Source organism: Tetrao urogallus (genome assembly GCF_951394365.1).
Source record: "Tetrao urogallus genome assembly, chromosome: Z".
NCBI lineage: Eukaryota > Metazoa > Chordata > Aves > Galliformes > Phasianidae > Tetrao > Tetrao urogallus.
The window spans coordinates 19,484,857-19,497,414 of NC_136816.1; positions in this window are offsets into that span (position 1 = coordinate 19,484,857).

The window sequence follows — 12,558 nt, forward strand, 5'->3', positions numbered from 1 at the left end:
TATTTATCTTTTTTAGAATAACTTGTGGTAATCAAGCTCATGGTGCAATTATGGTGTGGTTTGAGGAGGAGGTTAAGTCTTCCACTTGGTAAAGTAATAGAGCTGGAAAAAAATAAACCTGATTTTTTGGCACATGAGGATTTTCAAGTTTACTAGGTACGGTAATATGTCAGAGTACCCAAGAGAAACAAACTACTTGGCTCCCATGACGCTGGGGAAGGGTTTTAGCAGCAGGAGACATGATGATTATGTCTAATGATTAAGAAAAACACTAATGTGCAATAAAATAAATACCTATTAGGAACATATTACTTTCACTGTTTAATAGAGTTAAGGAGTTAAATTTCTCAGCTTGTCCTTTGAAGGTGCTTAATAAGCTGTCCTTTACAAGCAGAGTGACAGCTTTGTCAAAAATACTCTGTCCTGGAAAGAGGATTCTTTATATTCTGTTCATTGTCTAAAGGTGCATCATTACAAGTGATGGCTAGTTAAAAGTTCACATGAGGTGACTTTGGAATACTGAATGCTAATTCCAGCTATTGCAAACACATGATCAAGGCATCTAGAGAATTCATTCTATGAAGGGTCAAGATGTAATGGCTCTGGGGTGGTGCTAACTGATGAATGCTTGTCCAGTTAGCTGTTGCACACATCAGAGCTGTATTGTAACTAAATTTTCTTGTTGTCCCTCCACCTAGGTTTCACAGAGGGTCATTCCTGTCTATACTTTCTGGTGTGCATGACTTGATGTCACACAGAAATCCAGATATTGCATACTTCAAAAAAGCAACTAGTTTCTTTAGTCTGCATGATACTGTCATGAGCCCTGAGAAGGTGGTTGGATGAAATATCTCCTGCTGTCCCTTTCAGTGGAAGCTGTGAGTCTTTATCTCACATTTAAGCCTAGCAATAAATTAGCTTGAAATGTGGTTTAAGTTATTTATACGAGTGGGTAATGTCAAAGGAATAGTTTAGCTAAAGCTGTGTTTCATCCCACTTGACTCAAGTTTTTGGGCACAGGTGGGTATCTGTGTTGTTCTACAGTTTACTCAGACCTTAGAAAGTTATAAAAAGGGGGGATGAATCCATCCCCTCATTTGTTGCAATGCTTCATAACAGTTCTTTTAGGCACTCACTGCTATTACTCTTCCTGCAGAATATTCATTATTGAAAAGGGACATATGATCCACAAAAATGTCTGTCCTGCACCAGAACTTTCCTCATTCCCCAGTATTCACTAAAGAAAAAAAAAACTCAATAAATCTCAAACATATTTATTCTTGCAGATTTTATGTAAGGCAAGTATTTTTTTCCAATTTCAAATTTTTCATTTAGTCATTAGCCAATCTTGACAGATACTGGATAACTCTTGCACTAAATTATAAGAATAATGTCTTTTACAAACTCAAAATTACAGATATAAATGAATTAAATATGAAAACTACCACTAGCTGGCTCAGCAAAATCCCAAACCTTTCTATCTTAGTGCTTTTGCTCACTTTTTGCTGCACTATCACATGCACAGACTGATCTGTTTGAATTGTACATGAATGCTTACATTTTTTAAGAATTAAGAAACAACATTTATAGGTAGTGCTTACAATAATTACTAACTGAAGTAACACTCTCTCTTTCTGAGCCTTCTGTTGCTGTCAAACAAATTCTTTATTTTTTATCCTCTTTCTCACAAGTGTGAAGTACAAGCTCTCCATCCAGGCTTCCATGCCCCTAAAACATGAATGGCCCAAGGAGGAAAAGACAATATTCCTTTATAGGAGCTTTTTGGGTCACTCCCAAAGTAATGCCTTGTGTTCATTTACATGGAAACTACAACGGATACAAAGAGTATACAATAACACTACCTGATAGAGAAAACTCTAAACTATAAAAACTTCTTTTTCAGCATAGTCACCACTATTAGATATGCTTTTTCACCAGCAAGAAACAGGAGCCTGCATGCTGTGCTTATTAAAATCTGCACCAGTGGAGATGACCCATTTTTTCACAGCTGCTAAGAAAATGTTGCCCACACAGTCCATCTTTCATTGGCTAAACATATGGAGACTATTCAGTGAGTATGGTAGGATAGTCCAACCAAGACTGGCAATGTGCTTGATGATCTTTAAGCTCGCGTAGGGCCTTGTGTGATTGTGTTGCAAGAGGAAGGTTTTCTTTCGGACTATTCTTTCCATTCCTGTGTAAGCATTCATGAGATCCATCACGCAAATTCTGCAACATTCTGACACTGCCATCGTCAGTTCTAATGCAATGGAAGCTGATATTCAGCTCTGTGCACAGTTCCATGATTGTAATCTGATGAGTCACATGGATGAGCTGTTTGAAACACTCTTGTCATTTCAGCTGTGCACAGCTGTCCAGAATATGGCTTAGCTTTCATGCTGCTGTCACCACTGCTGAAATGCACTACCACTGCTTCAGTGTCCTACACTCTCTGTTGGTTTCCATGAGTGTTCTGTAAGTGTCAATTAATACCAATGGGCGCCATTTTTCCAGCATGGAGAAATTAAATGACACATCTTTATTTAATCCACACTTCCATTTTGCCATACAACCCTTTTCTGCTGCCAGATGTCGCACAACAATAAAATGTAATGGAATATTTGTGAGGAGGTTCAGCCTCTGCCGCTGTAAAACCGACACCCATCTCTGATGTTACTGGCTAACATAATAAAATAGGAGGCATTACTTTCAGAGCAGCCCTCGCAAATGACTTATTTCCTCAGCCTTACTTTTCGAAATCATTACATATGTGGCCTCAACTGAACATTCACACTACATCCCACTCTAGCATTCATGCCATGCAGCCACGCTTAGTTACTTACCTGCTATGGGATAGACATTCCTACAAGCTTTACACACTCAGGACAATGCTGTCCGACAGAACACCTTTCAGTGAATACTTGCTCACATATATACTGAAAGGCAAACACTGTATTTAATTCTCTGTTTCAAGCCTGAGTGAAATCAGATGCACAGAGCTCAGTTTTGAATGTGAGGGACAGCAACTTCAGCTGTTCACATTTCTCTTGACTTAGATGGTAAACAAGACTAAAGAAAAGTCAAGTCCATGTTTCAAATATACATACAGGTGGATATGATTGCACAACACTAGTACTTGCTAAGGAATTTTTTTTTTAATAAAGAATTCTGTCAACAAATATATTTTTTTTTATATCAAGCTGAAAAATTTTCTGCGATATTGCATTAGTTATGCATGCCTGAACGAGTGATGCTTTTATGAGAGACAGTGAAGCCAGAAGTACATTTTGATAGATCCATTCTAGAGAATGCTACAGCAGACATGAGATGGAGAGGGAAGGTAGACAGAGGAAAAAAGGTAGACTTTTATATCATGTTAAAGGCATTCTTGTGAGAAAAACTTGGCTTAAGGAAAGGAGACTTATACCCTGGCTCTCACCACAGACAACTGGGCAACTGGACATTTTTCACAGAACTACAGAACCAAAGGGGTTGGAAGAGACAGCAAGTCCAACCCAAGCAGATTCCCTGTTGTAGGTCACACAAGAAAGTGTCCAGGTGAGTTTTGAGTATCTCCAGAGAAGGAGACTCCACAAACTCTCTAAGCAGTTTGTTCCAGCACTCTTCCACCCCGACAGTAAGGAATCTTTCTTCTCATGAGCAGATGAAACTTCCTGTGCTTCAGCTTGAACACACTGCCCTTTGGCCTGTCACTGGACACCACCCAAAAGAGCCTAGCTCTTAACTCTCACCCATTAGATATTTATAAGCACTGATAAAATCCTCCCCTTACTCTTCTTTTCTACAGGCTAAACAGTCCCAGATATCTCTGTATTTGTAATACACACACACACAGAAATTAGAGGGAACATGCACATCAAGACTGAGAAATGTTTCTGTCAGGATATCCGTAACACTTTTTGAACAGATGAATATCAGGAGGTGGGAAACCCTTCCCCCACTTTTAGAGGAAGTGGCTCTGCTTTGTACAGGAAAACTCTCTGGTGAGGCCACATCTTGAGAACTGTGTTCAGATTTGGGTCTCTCACTAAAGAAAGACACTGAAGCCCTGGAGTGTGTTCAGAGAAAGGCGACAAAGCTGTGAGGGGTGTGGAGCACAGGCCTTATGAGGAGCGGCTGAAGGAACTGGGATTGTTCAGTCTGGAGGATAGCAGGCTCAGGGGAGACCTTATAGCTCTCTACAACTGCCTGAAAGGAGATTGCAGTGAGCTGGGGGTCAGCCTCTTCTCCCATGTAACTATGACTAGAGGGAATGGCTTCAAGTTGTGCCAGGGAAGATTCAGGTTGGACATTAGGAAATAATTCTTTTCCAAGAGAGTGGTCAGGCACCGGCACAGGCAGTAGGAGATGGTAGAATCAGTGTCTCTGGAAATGCTCAAGAACCGTGTGGATGTTGTATAGAGGGACATGGCTTAGTGGCAAATATTGGTGATAGATGGACTGGATGATCTTAGACATCTTTTCCAACCTTGGTGATTCCATGATTCTAAATGGGCTGTGTGAGAAAAAAATTCACAGTGAATGTTCTGCAGGTATTGCTTCACAGTAATTGGTAGTTGGTATCTTGGCAGGAATAAACAAGTGAGCGCTCAAATAATTCAGCAAGATTTAATGGCCTGTAACTATGTAGAATTATCTCATATGGGATAGTCCAGGCAGTCACATGTGGAACTAATGTGAACAGAGAGGTTAAAATCAAATGTGGCTGGTGTAAATAGTGTTCGTATGAGAAAGACTATTCCTATTAAATTTTCCATTGAAACTGATGTATTCTAATGCCTTCCAGGAACTTTTTTGTGGATAGTGGTTGGTTTACAGATCAGAGAACAGTCGCCTATGTTGCGGGAATCCTTTTAATTAATTAAAAAGTCATTAAAACATTTTTAAATTATTATTTCTTTTCATGACCAGGTCATGGCGTCTTGCGTGAAATAACTGCAGCCAGGAGCTCTGTAGGCCTGAGAAAAAATCATCCTCTGAAATGAGAATAAGACTTCTGAAGACCGTCCCTTTAGTTTCTCTTTCTTTGAGCATGGATTACAAGGCAAATTACCAGTATTTGTTCCACACAGTTGCAATCAAAGGTACTTAGGATGCCAGAGAGAAGAACTTCAAAAAACGAAATGAGTAATTTTTGTCTTTGCATACCAGAAGAAGAGTTAAGATGATAAATAACAATGTATCTAATTAAGACTTTATAGACCGTGGGGTTAGGATATCTTCTATAACCTACACCCTATTTGAAGCAGATTTTCTAACTGTCATCAGCTAGTGATAAAACAGAATGATTAGAGAGCTAATAACTCACTTTCAGTACAATCTGCAAGCAAATAATGAAAGTTAATAATGGTAGACTCCACACAGGACCACTGAAAATCCAAACGCTGTGCCTGAGGGCACTGTCCAAATGCTCTTTGAGTTTTGGCAGCTCGGGGCCATGCCCACCACCCTGTGCATCCCGTTCCGTGCCCATCGCCCTGTGGTGCAGACCCTTTCCCTGACCCCCAGCTGCCCTCCCCTGACGCAGCTTCATGCCGTTCCCTCAGGCCCTGTCACTGTCACACAGAGCAGAGATCAGTGCTGCCCTCCGCACCCTGTGAGGAGCTGCAGCCCCCATGAGGGCTCCCCTTAGCTCCTCTGCTCTGCACTGAGCACATCCATAAACTACACATGCTCCTCAGGAGAGGAGAGGGGAGGAGAAAAGGGAAAGAGAAGGGAGTGAAGGAGATTTGGAGGCCTAAAAATAGGCTCGCAAGCCAATCTTAAAGACCTAAACATAAAGACAATTTTCTGTAACCTGGCTTACTCTTGGTGGATAGCTCTACTTAGCCACACAGTATATGATATACGCAGAAACTTGTAGAAATGAAGGCTTAAGTAAATAAGAGTTGAGTATTTGCAAAGTACAGTCAAGAGGCTGCCTGTATGAGCAATACACGAAATAAAACACCACAGTTTTGCAAATCTCTCCCCTTTCTTTCAGAGTGCCTGGCAGCCACATCTACTCCAAGGCACACTGTTTGACATCTAATGTAATGCATAATTATTCCCTGCAAAAGATAAGCACCCTGGGAAGCATAACTGTCATTTATTTTTAGTTGTTTATATGTTTCAGCTATTTTCCTGTGGTTTTACCTGTCCAGTCCTAAATTATAAGTCTGGATGCAAAAGTTTTATGGCACCAAAAGGTTATTCTAGGGATGCTTCTAAATAGGCACGGAAGAATGCCCAGCCAGTATTTGATTTCAATTTTCTTCTTCATTTAGAGAAGTGGGAAATAAAGTGAGAACTGCATGAACACCTGAGTTAAGTGGGTAGAGACCTGCTTAACTTAAGAAAAAGCAGTGGGAATACTACAAACAATGGAGGGTCTACAAAGGGGTAGCAGCATTTCCCATAGTGACTGCATGAGCTAGTCCTGCTCCAATGGTACTTCGCTCCTGTGGAGTGGAGGAGTACATTTCCTGTCAGAGAGCTGCCCCAATCAGTCACATTAGGGATTCTCTCCTCTGCCAGCACCAGGATTCATAATTCAATCCTAAACACATTCCTCTTCAGAGAATAGCTATAGTTTTCAGCTTTGTTGAGCTTGTTAAATCTTGATTATTACCAATCTGTAACATATCCTGGCTCCTGTTGCTGGAGCCAATTACAACATTTGCTTAGTCAAGGAATAGCTCTCACTGATATTCAGGTTGAAGCAATGGTAACTTTCTGGCATCAGCCATTCCAGCCTAATTACAGTTAAGCTTCCAGGGGTGTGTTTAAGAGGTTTACTCACTCATATATTCAGAGCAGAAGCTGGAGGAGGAGGAGAAAGAATTTCATGTAAGTTCTGTTTTTCTGATCTGTTTCTATACGTAGAGTTCTGCAAAGATTTCTTTAAATTAAAAACAAAAAAAAACAAAAAAAAAAAAAAAAAAAAAAACATGGAAAATGCAACTTCTGGGTTTCCTGGTACTTTCCTGGAACTTTCCTGGTATCTGAAAGCAACTGTTTTATGCTGAAAGTTTCTGCATCCTTCCTGATCATGAAACTCACCTCCTAACTCCATTCTGAATGGAAGTGACATGGCAATTTGGAGGGGCAAAGAAGACGCACAAATAATGTTAATTTTTAAGAAGAGACTAAAACTTTTATATTTTAGACAATTATTTGTAGAATATCTTTCTAAATTTTTTCAAAACACTTCAGTTTGTTCCAATGTCAGTTTAAACTTTTAGAACAGGAGTTACATCAATACATACAAAGTTACAGCTATCTGTCATGTAACATAGTTCCTTTGGTAGTGGCTGTAATTAACCAATTTCAGTATCACTGAAGATTGCTTAGAAACTAAAGATCTTTTAAATAACTCTTTTATAAAGTAAAAATTGCCTGTTTTTTTTGTTTGTTTGTTTGGTTTTTGTTTGTTTGTTTGTTTTTAATTTCACAGCTATATCTTGTAGTATGATGGAGTTGGTTGCTTCTTACTAATGAAATAAGATGGATAGACAGAGATTACCAGCTTGGCATGATTGGGGAACAGTCAAACAGTCTGAAATCACTCAAGTCTTACCTAAAGAATGCAATGAACAGAGTTCAGGACACCTGAAAACTACGATCATTGTACCATATGCACTTGCTCTTCTCATGCTTCCCATCTCCCACTTTCACATTTCCAGTAAGAAACAAATGCCTGAAATAAAATCCCAGGTGGTGCTGCCTTTACTGTCCTGCTTAGTTTTTTCTCCTCTTTCCTCTATCATGTTGCCATTTATATTCATTTTCTGCAGAAACATTGGCAGTACAAAAAAACAAAATCTAAGTATGATAGCAAGTGGGCTGACATATCTAATTTTGTCTGAAACTACTGTACTGAAAAGAAGTAGAAATTCTTGTTATAAAAACATGCCTTGCCAATTTATATTTTGCTCACATGTTTTCTTATCACAGGATTCAAGGATTTAGCAGAATAGGCAAGAAAACAAAGAATCAGGGCTTTTTACCTCTCATTTCTTTTCCTGGGGTCTCTAGCTCTAGAGAGTCACTGGGAAGTGACTCTCAGGTCTCTGAGAAAGGGAATCTCATGGATTCTCACACTGAAAAGTGGATTGTGGGGAGATGTTTTTTAGTAATCCAGACAAAAGCCACACATAGTCTGTCAGGCACACCAATCCAGATTTTAAGGTTTTAATTTGAATAGTAGAAAGACAAAAGTAACAATTATGAAATTAAGAGCAGTAAAGGACTGCTATAGACCTGCACAAACATCTTGAAACTGTGTAGTGCCCCAGCTAGAGGAACTGTTTTAGTTGTGGTCCAGGTCCTCTTCGCATCAGACTGGTATGGAGGGAATCACTCCTGATGTGCAACAGTGTAGGAATGAAAAGACAATGAGATTTTTTCATTTTAAAGCCAGAACAGTGAGCACTGGCATAAGAACAGGTCTTGCCGGCATAAGCACAGGTTTATGGGAAAAGATACACTAATGCTCTTGTCTTGATATAGGGAATCCAAACTAATGTTGGAGGCACATGAACATCTGATACTAGCAACACGAAATGCATGGAAAAGTTGTTTCAGATACATCTCTTCAGATCCAATCATGGTCACCTCTGCCTTTTCCGGTCACATCTTCTGACCAGTTCTTGCCTACTGTCAGAAAAGATCTTAAGTGCCCTAGTTTTAAGCTCACCTGCCTTTTCTGGCCTTGTTCATGAAAGTTCAGTTGATACAAAATAAGTAAAATTGGAGGCTCTTTTCTAAAGGCTTTGTTAAGGAAGGTTTTCCAAATACAGAAGCCAAATGACCCATTTTCCTCTGCATGAGCATTGCAAGGCAAACATAACTAACTGCTATTATTCTCATGCACCCTGGAAGAGTGATGTCCCTACTTGTCAAATTTTCATCTGGATGGAATGCCAGAGTATGTATTTTCCTGGGGTTGGGCAGTTCTGAGCTTCTTAGTTAGCTTTGTACACAAAACTTTCAGAAATCTAAATTTCAGATCTAACATATTTGTGCCAACGCCCCAGGTCCATCAGGTTCATTGAACCCCTGCAAAGGTTACCCATTAGACGGTGACTAAATCCTCACAACAGAAATTGCAGTTGGAACAAGTAGGCTGGATTGTGTTATCATCATGCATCTGTTTGCAGTCTATTGTAATTTTATTACATTCAGGATTCCGAAGAAATGGAAATTGAGGGCATAGCTATGTGCTCTGAATATAAGAGCTGATGCATACTGATGCTTGCTGGGCAAGATCATGCTGTTAACCTTCTGTATCAAAGGGGAAAACAAAAGCCAGTAAAAATGGACAAGAAGAGAAGTGAGATATTTCTCTGCAAGCAAAATAGACGTCATTGTGCATTCATTAGAAGAAGGATGGAAAAAGTATTGAGGCTTGACTTATAACACTAGGCTTAAGACATCACAGAAACCTGTCAAACATGACTTCTCCATTTACTCTGAACAAGAAGCATATGCACAGGGAGGAAACTATCTCAGGATGGAGATGGGGTCAGAGAGTGAGGTAAGCATATGTTAAATACAAGTACATTTTTTGCTACAGTGCTATATATGGGATTATTTGTGGTAGCCTCTATCTGTAGCCATAACCCGGATGATCGTCCTACTCCCACCTCTTCTCTTAAAAAGGGAAGGTTGCCCTGTCAGAAAACCCCACGACCAATTCCATGGTCAAACCTAAGCTTGACCCCTGAAGAAGGGGATCTTTTCTCACAGTGGAATTCCACTTAGGAAAAAAAGGGTTCCTGGCTGTCCAAACTCCAGTCTTGGTGTAAAAGTCTCATGAATGAGAGAACTCACCAAACCCAGCCATATGTCGTTTTGCTGGGTAATTATCTTGCATTACTTTGGATGAGCAGGTGTTACATGTTGAAGACATGGGAGAGTAGAAAGCACGTTGAGAAGCTATGATAAGAGATAACTACCTGTTCTCCCTAGAAAAAAAGTCTTGCAGAAGAGCTTGTTGTAAGAATTGGCTGGCAACAAGTGCAAGCAATCAGAAGAAAAACGAAAGAATTCTCTTGAGAAGGGAAGTCTATGAAACCCCATGAGGCACGAGACCTGCTTGTCTCCCACATATTAGAACATTCCAGTAATGCCCACAGTGAATTAAAGTGCTCTTGCCATTGCTATTATATTGCAGGCAGCAATATTAACAGTGCTTCTGTGTGGTGCTGTTTCACAGCTAGACCGACCAATTGTAGAAGCCTTTCCACTCACTCAGGGCATTCACAGAATCACAGAATGGATTCTTTGGATTGAGTTGGAAGGAACCTTAAATGTTGTCTAGTTCCAACCCCTCTGCCACAGACAGAGTTGCCCATCACTAAATCAGGCACTATATCGGGTTTATTCAGTGCCCGATCCAACCTGGCCTTGAATACCTCCAGGGATGGGGCATTCTCAGCTTCTCTGGGCAGCCTGTGCCAGTGCCTCACCACCCTCTGAGTGATTTTCTACCATCTCTCTGATTTTGATGTTTTCATTTCTAGTATGGTTTAGGTTGAAGTGTCAGCCTTTCTCTGAGCAGGCTAGTAATAGAGTTTTTCTTTTGCCATGAATCTGCTGATATGCTCTGCAAAAGAAAGCTAGAAAGACTAGCTTTTCAGCCAGATCTTGCAGCTGCAGGCATAGGAGAGCACCCTCAAGAGGGTGGCCCACTAAGTGTGAGTGGGAGCTGGGGCATGCACAGAGCCAGTCCACTTCAGCAGTGCTTTGAGACCCCTTCATGAAGGGCTTTCCCATTTCTTTACAGATGTGGTTAGAAGAAAAGGTCACTAACAGGGAAAGAAGAGAGTAACAGCTCGTCTTTATGAATATCCAGGTGTAATCAGAGCTGATCATACAGCACAGAAATCTCAGATAGGACTAGAAGATGGAAGATGAAAGGGACCTGGGTGTCCTGGTGGATGACAGGTTGGCCATGAGCCAGCAGTGTGCCCTTGTAGCCAAAAAGGCCAATGGCTTACTGGGGTGCATTAAAAAGAGCGTGTCCAGCAGGTCGAGGGAGGTGATCCTCCCCCTCTACTCTGCCCTGGTGAGGCCTCATCTGGAGTACTGCGTCCAGTTCTGGGCTCCCCAGTACAAAAAAGACAAGGATCTCTTGGAAAGAGTCCAGCGGAGGGCCACGAAGATGGTGAAGGGCCTGGAGCATCTCTCCTATGAGGAAAGGCTGAGTGAACTGGGTCTGTTCAGCCTTGGGAAGAGAAGACTGAGAGGGGACCTGATCCAGGTCTATAAATATCTAAGGTGTGGGGGGCAGAATGGCGAGGCCAGACTGTTTTCAGTGGTGAGTGGAGACAGGACAAGGGGAAACGGCTGGAAACTGCAGCATAGGAAGTTCCGCACAAACATGCGCAAGAACTTCTTTACAGTGAGGTGACGGAGCACTGGAACAGGCTGCCCAGGGAGGTGGTGGAGTCTCCTTCTCTGGAGATGTTCAAGACCTGCCTGGATGCCTACCTGTGCGACCTGCTGTAGGGAACCTGCTTTGGCAGGGGGGTTGGACTCGATGATCTCTGGAGGTCCCTTCCAACCCCTACAATTCTGTGATTCTGTGATTCTGTGAAATGCTGGCCATGCAAGTAGACAACGTAAACTGGCAATGTGGGGATGGTACAGCCTAAACCTTGCTATTATTCTAATAACTATGCTAATAGATCACTGCCATAATTGGTCCTGAAAAATGGTAGTAGAAAGCAGTTAAGGCTATAACTCTTGAACATACAAAATCACACATCCATTTCTTCATACTGGAATTATGAAAGGGGACAAAGACTTGTATTACAGCAACTTCATATTAGACTGTGTGGCATTTTTTGGTTTCTTTCTCCCTCATGAATTCTTTTGGCTGCAATAAGAAACCTTTTTTCTTTTCCATTTCTGCCTATGTAAACCCTCTGGACCTAATCCTGATCTGCAACTCTGCAAGTGAGAGGAAATGAGGAGCTTGATTATGTGAGGATGCCAGGAGAGGGCTACAGCCAGTGGCATGCACAGAATTCCCTTCAGGTTTCTGTAGGCTTAGTCACCAGTACAGAGTTGTACTTGCAGTACAGCAAGAGTTACCTGTGACAGTAATGGATACATACGAACTAGCATTGTGATTACCATATGAGGACATAAAAGGGAGGAAAAATACTTTCTCCCTTTTATAAATGAGGCATACTAAGAATAACATAGGAAAAGATCCTTAATGACACACTAGCATGACCAGCCAAAATTGTCTTGAGAAATACTGTCCTTCAAAATCTTATCAAAATCAGTAACAAAAACCTCTGTGCACTTCACTAACTGCTCTATAGGTGCAATTAGGTTTTATACAGGCAAGGAGGCTCTCTCATAGACAGCCAGCAGACCACAGTGCTTAGGTAGTTATGCATGAACAAAATGAGCCAGAGAAAAGAATGAAAGGCCTTTTTCTCCCTGAGGTATAACCCATTCCTGTTCTATTTCATCATATTCAGCCTGCTATTGCGTTCATCCTACTGGATGCTATCTATCTGGTATTCTGGATGCTACCAG